Raw genomic sequence first — 6,028 nt, forward strand, 5'->3', positions numbered from 1 at the left:
CAGCGGGGGGCTGGCGGAGACCTGCCCCGCTCTAGCCTAGCGGAGTGCCCTGGGACAGAGAACTTGGTGCGGGCACCAGGCCTCTTTGCCCACCGTTTGCCCTTTGCCCCTCTGGCGCTCTCCAGGGTCTGTGACTTGGGAGTCGCTTCGGCAGAAGCGGGTCTCAGGATCCCACGTGCCCGTTCAGCTCAGGTCAGGCTGGGCTTCTGGAAGTCCCGCGTCCTGAGAGCCACCCCCTTACCCACGAGGAGTGTGTGTGCGTGTGTGAGGCCTCTCGGCCCGGTGGAGGGCGCGCCTGAGGATAAGTTATTATAGTCATTTCACGGGTTTCTCTCTTGCCCCAATCTTGGCACCGGCATTATTACATTGGAAGAGACCGGTATTAGGTACAGTGCTTTTGTCTCTTTGGTCTTAACTGTTTCCCTCCACTTTCAGTCTTCCACACACACAAAATACCTCACAGATACGAGCATCACCAAATCGCAGGTCAAGGAGGAAGTGGACCGCCGCCGTGGGCTCAGATACCTTCTTCGGTGCCTTAGGAACGTCCAGCTTCATGCCGGCCACACTCCAGTGGGTCAGGGCCCTGTGCCCCTAACCGAAGGCCAGCAGGGAATAGGTGGAAACTGGGTGCTACTGCCTTACCTAGTTCATCGTGCTGGCTCCCGGGGTGGCAAGGCCTGGAGGGCCACCCCCTGGCGAGTTTTCAAGGCAACTTCTGAACTGAGGAGGCACAATTTGCCTTGCATGTCACAGTCCTGAGGCCAGAGGTCAGGATCCCTTGGTATTTCAATAGGAAGATACATACATTCATGTTTGTCAAAGGTGGGCTGGCATTTGCCCTCTCAGCCTGTGGAGAGAGACTCGGAGCCTTGTTGCTGGGGCACGGCAGCTAGTGCCTGCTCTCTGTCTCCTCACCTGGCACCCCAAGCCGGGGGACTGGGGCCGAGAAGGGTGGTCAGTGGGCCATCCTGGGACTCCCAGACTTCCCCCTGGCCCAGCTTCCCTCCCAGGCCACGTTTTTGGCTCATTCGGTAACAGTTGCCTGTAAGATGCAAGAATTGACACCATGGGTTGTTGCATGAAATTCATTCTACTGGGGTCCTTTGGCCAGATGCCACTTCCAGGCTGTGTGCTATCATTGGTTCCTTTTCATAGGCTGAGCCTCCTGAAAACTTGTGAATGAGTGGGGCTGGGGAAGGGACCCCTGAGGCCCACCCCTCTCTCCCCATCAAGTCATCCGGTTTAGCCTGGGCAAGGCTGTGAGCAGAGGAAGCCAGCCAATGCGTCTCAGCCTGTCTTTGCCAACCCACGAATGTTTCTGGCCTCACGGACTCACCTTTGTTCCACTTTCGAGTCCAGCGAGTGAGCCACTGACAGAAGTAGGAGGCGTTTGTTTGCAGATTGGGTAACTAGTTAGTTAAATCTGTGATTCAGTCTTTTAAGTGAGATTTTTAAAATAGCCTTTATTGGGGTGATTCAGATCTCGCTGTCAATATGGCATATTTTTTTTTGTCATTGAAGAACAATGAGAATTACCAGACGAAACCCGAGCAGCAACCTCTCTTGTGATCCGAGTCCCTGGAGAGGGTACCAGGCAGGACTCGAGTTTCTCTCTCCTGCTCAGGCCCTTGCACATAAGCCACAAGGAGATGTTCGCCTACCTGGTTATTTTAAACATTCTGAACGTTATTAGCCAAGTGGACCTGTAATGAGGTTGTACTTAGAAAACAAGTGCCTGGTAGACCAGGATGAATATGTTGGTTGTAAAAGTTAGAGCAAATAGCCCTTCCCAAGTTCCCTAGACAACCCTGACTTTAGCTAAGTGAGGAGAGAATTATGGCCTGATTCCAAACCCCATCACCAGCCTCCAGCCTTCTCCCTTGCCTCATTGCCCTTTAATTTTTTTTTTTTAATTTTTTTTTGCCTCCCATCGCCTCTTCCCCACCCCCTCAGGTCAGGACTTTCAAAAACTGCCTGGGTGGTCTAAAGGTTGTAACCCAGGTTGGCCGGCTCTATCAGGAGTCTCTGTCTCTGATGTTTCCCATCTGTCACTGAGTAAAGAGTGATTTATCCATCTCTCACCATGGGAGCACCTTTAGTCCTGTCCCTGTCACTGCCTATTGTCCCCTGCCCTGCCCCCACAGGACTTTCCTTGCTCCGCGGTTAGTGCTGGAGTGACAGCCTCTTCAGCTGAGTCCTGAGGTTATGCCACTGAGTCTTGGGTGGTGGAAGGGATTGTCACGGAGATCCATCACCTTCAAGGGCGGCCATCGCCTTGTTTCCATGGGCGTGGGTCACACTTACAAAAGGAAAAACAGGAATGTTAGGACTTGAGAATTACCCACAATCCTTTGCAGGCCGTCTTCGTGTGCCACTTCCCGTAAGTGTGAAAGTGTGAGAACTGTGAGGGCTGCTGATACTCTTGCAAAGAATATGTGCGAGACTTGCCCCCCAAACCGTGGTTGCTTGGTGCGGTTGTTAATAAGACCCTGTCTGCCAGGAAAACCAAATTCTTTGTACTCTCCTTTGTGCCACGAATAGTCCTAATTTCCCAGTGACTATTGGAAGTAACTGTTTAAAGTAATAGATAAAAAATGAACAACATATATTGGCTATCCATTGTTCTGAGCCAGAATGGGACAGATGTGGGAAATTTCCATCGAGAGTATGAAAATGTCAACTGTGCAGAGAAAATTACTTTCCTTGGTGTCTCTTTTCTACAAATTTATTCAAAAATTTACTGTTTCTATAAAGTTATGCACAATGTTGTTCCTATAAAATTATTTGAAGTTTTACTGTTTCTATAAAATTATTTTAACATGTCATAACAATAAAACTGCATCAATTTGTAGACCATTAAAGTGCTCTCCAACTTGATAATGTTGACCGGGTCTTTTGTGTGTGGAGTAGGAAGCTCATTGTAAACTGGGTTTGGTCTCCTTTTAGAGCTCTGGATTCTCCCCTCCCCTTTTTTTAAAAAAATATATTTTTATTGATTTCAGAGAGGAAGTGAGAGAGAGTAGAAACATCAATGATGAGAATCATTGATCAGCTGCCTCCTGCACGCCCCCTACTGGGGATCAAGCTTGCAACCCCGGGCATGTGCCCTGAACCGGAATTGAACCCCCGGACACTAGAGCTCTGGATTCTTAAAGGAACATATGGGTGTCAGAACGGGGAGGGGACTGAGATTTTGTCCTGAGATGACCATGTTTCAGTCAATGGCGGATTGCATATACAAAGGTGGTCCCATAGATTATAATGGAGCTGAAAATTTTATATTGCCTAGTTATGTAGCCGTCAACATCCTCCTGCAATGTACGAGAGATGAGGTCTTCTGATTGCTAACTAGCAAGGGGTATGGGAGGGAGGAGCATATGGGATCACCATTCCTGTCCAGAGAGGGAATGGCCCTGTGTCCACTCATGTGGTCACCCTCTGGTATACAATAAGCCTACTGGCAGAATGGCTTTGGGGTCAAGAGCCCAGATTCAAGGTCTAACTCAGACCCCACCACCTAATTGCTCAATGACCTTAAGCAAATTTAGTTTCCTGATATTTAAAAATGGGGATTACAACAGAACTTACCTTAGGGAATTGTGGTAGCATTGAATTAGTCCAAGTAAAGAGCTTACAGCCTTAATTGCTTAATAAGAGTGACAGGGTCCTAGCCAGTTTGGCTCAGTGGATAGAGCGTCGTTGGCCTTCAGACTGAAAGGTCCCAGGTTTGATACTGGTCAAGGGCACATGCCTGGGTTTCGGGCTCGATCCTCAGTGTGGGGCATGCAGGAGGCAGCCAATTCATGATTCTCTCTCATCATTGATGTTTCTATCTCCCTCTCCCTCTCCCTCTCTGAAATCAATAAAAATGTATATATATACACACATATATATACATATATACACACATATATACATATATATACATATATATATTTTTTTATTGATATATATATAGACAGGCTTTAAGCTTACTTGATTTTTCCATTGGAATGACCAACAAAATAAATTACAAATGGAGTAAAAGTAAATGGAAAAAAATAATACAAACACAAAACAATTTGAAAAGAGCACATATGCAATAGAGGAAACCATAAAGTAAAAAATATTGGTACATTGGAATATATGAAAGTGAAAATTACTCTAGGTGCAAAAATATAATAAAAAGGTAAACAATAAACTGGAAAAGATTGCAATGCAATCTTTGATAGTAAAAAATTCATATCCTTTATATTATGAAAAAGTCTAAGAAATCTGCAAGAAAACATTGAATGCCTATACCAAGAGAAAATATATACATCAAGTAAAAGGAACTTTTGTTTTTCAATTATGAAAATTGCAAGAAAATAATGAAACTTGTAAAACAGTGCTGATTAGAATGCAAGGAAACATGTTATTGATAGAAGAGTTTATTGGGTTTTTTTTGGAGGGCAATTTTAAAATATGTACCACGAGGTAAAAATGTCCATAAAATGGACCTTAAAAATGAACACCCAAAAAATAAAAATAAAAAAATACAACAAAAAAATGAAAACCTGATAATTTCACATCTAGAAATTTATGACATATATGAAATAATTCAACACAATTATTTTTAAAAAGTGTAAAACTGACAACCCAAATTCCCAACAAAAGAGTATTGCTTAAAATATTCTCTAATGAGATATCTTCGGAGAATATTTAATGACCTTAAATCTCAGGCCAAAAGCTAAAGGGACAAAAAGAAAATAGACATTTCTGGTACAAGCGGGGATTTGGAAAAATACGTGTGGGTAGATCCATATTAAAAATGTGGAAGAAAAAAAAAGGCCTCTAGGGGGGGAAATTATGACGTTAATAGTAATGATCTCGCGATGAGAACTGGCATTGTTTTTATTCCCAATAATTTCCGGTAGTTTACAAATTTTCTATATTTCCTCACGAGGAAAACATGTTATATTGGACAGATTAATCAATCGATGAGTGTGACTGGTTAATGGACAGTGTTGGATGTCTCGGTCACTCCCGGGCTTCGAGTCCCCTCTCCACCACAGACGTTTCGGGCTTTCCCAGGTCTCTAAGCCAGGCACCTATAAAATGAGGGGACTAGACGCGATTACCACACCCGTGTCTTAAGGTTTCCCTATGGCATTGGGGGGCCAGGTTACCTTGGGACCCGGAGATCTCAAAGGACAGGGTTGCAGACTCCTTGCACTGCGGGGCGGCTCAGAGGCGCGCAGCCGCACTGCAGCAGTTCCTTCCCCAAAGCGGGTCGGAGCTGGAGCCCACCCCATCCCTGTAACCTGACAGTCAGTGCACGGCTCTCCATACCACCGCCCGGCTTCCCTTCCACGGGGAAAAGGCCAGAACTGCAGCGCTCAGTGCGCCTTTGCGTCATCCGGTGGCTAAGCTCCGGCCATGGTACGCTCCCCCTCCCCTGCCCACCGCACTCCAAACCTTTCCAGCTGTGTCTTCCTAAATGTGCCCCATTTTACAGAGACTCTTCAAGTGGATCATTAATAGGGAGCTTTGCAATTTACGAACCATCTCGTACAACTCCGGGTTCCAAATACAGCTTAAAAGATGTTATTTCGGGCAAAAATAACGTTAAGATTTCAGATATTTAGCCTTTACACTTTAATCATAAGTACTCCCCAAGAAAGGCCTGGATCATCTAACCCAGGTGGGGGCAAAAGTGTACACCTCGAGCCAGCCAGGAGTCGAACCTAGAATCTTCTGATCCGTAGTCAGACGCGTTATCCATTGCGCCACTGGCCCGGTACACCCCAGCTCCTCGCAGCAATGCAGATTACCGCTTACGCAGTTTCAACAGGCTTCCTGACACCAGCGCTGCAATTCCGCCGCAGAGCCAGCCTAGGGCTCCTTAGGCTCCTCCTTCCCCCTGCAAACCCTCTCCGCCAATCCGCAGCGGCGACGTCATTGCGCTCCAACCCTTTACGTGCGACGCGTCTCCTGCGTGCGCTAGTGTGCGCTCGAAGTTTGTCCACGGCCGCCTCCCGTCCGCTCGCTGGCCTGGCGGGGCGTG

The 6,028-nt window shown here is 46.5% G+C and overlaps 1 long non-coding RNA gene and 1 other non-coding gene across 2 annotated transcripts; both read right to left on the reverse strand.

The window, feature by feature from the left end:
* Positions 1-4,857: 4,857 nt before the first annotated feature.
* On the reverse strand, positions 4,858-6,022 carry LOC106727952. Its single transcript, XR_001364186.1, has 2 exons — positions 5,803-6,022; positions 4,858-5,072 (listed from the first exon to the last, which is right to left on the reverse strand). It is a non-coding gene; the product is annotated as an uncharacterized LOC106727952 (long non-coding RNA).
* TRNAR-ACG lies at positions 5,688-5,760 on the reverse strand. Its single transcript has one exon. It is a non-coding gene; the product is annotated as a tRNA-Arg (tRNA).
* Positions 6,023-6,028: the final 6 nt, after the last annotated feature.

This window comes from Myotis brandtii, unplaced genomic scaffold (assembly GCF_000412655.1).
Source record: "Myotis brandtii unplaced genomic scaffold, ASM41265v1 scaffold506, whole genome shotgun sequence".
NCBI lineage: Eukaryota > Metazoa > Chordata > Mammalia > Chiroptera > Vespertilionidae > Myotis > Myotis brandtii.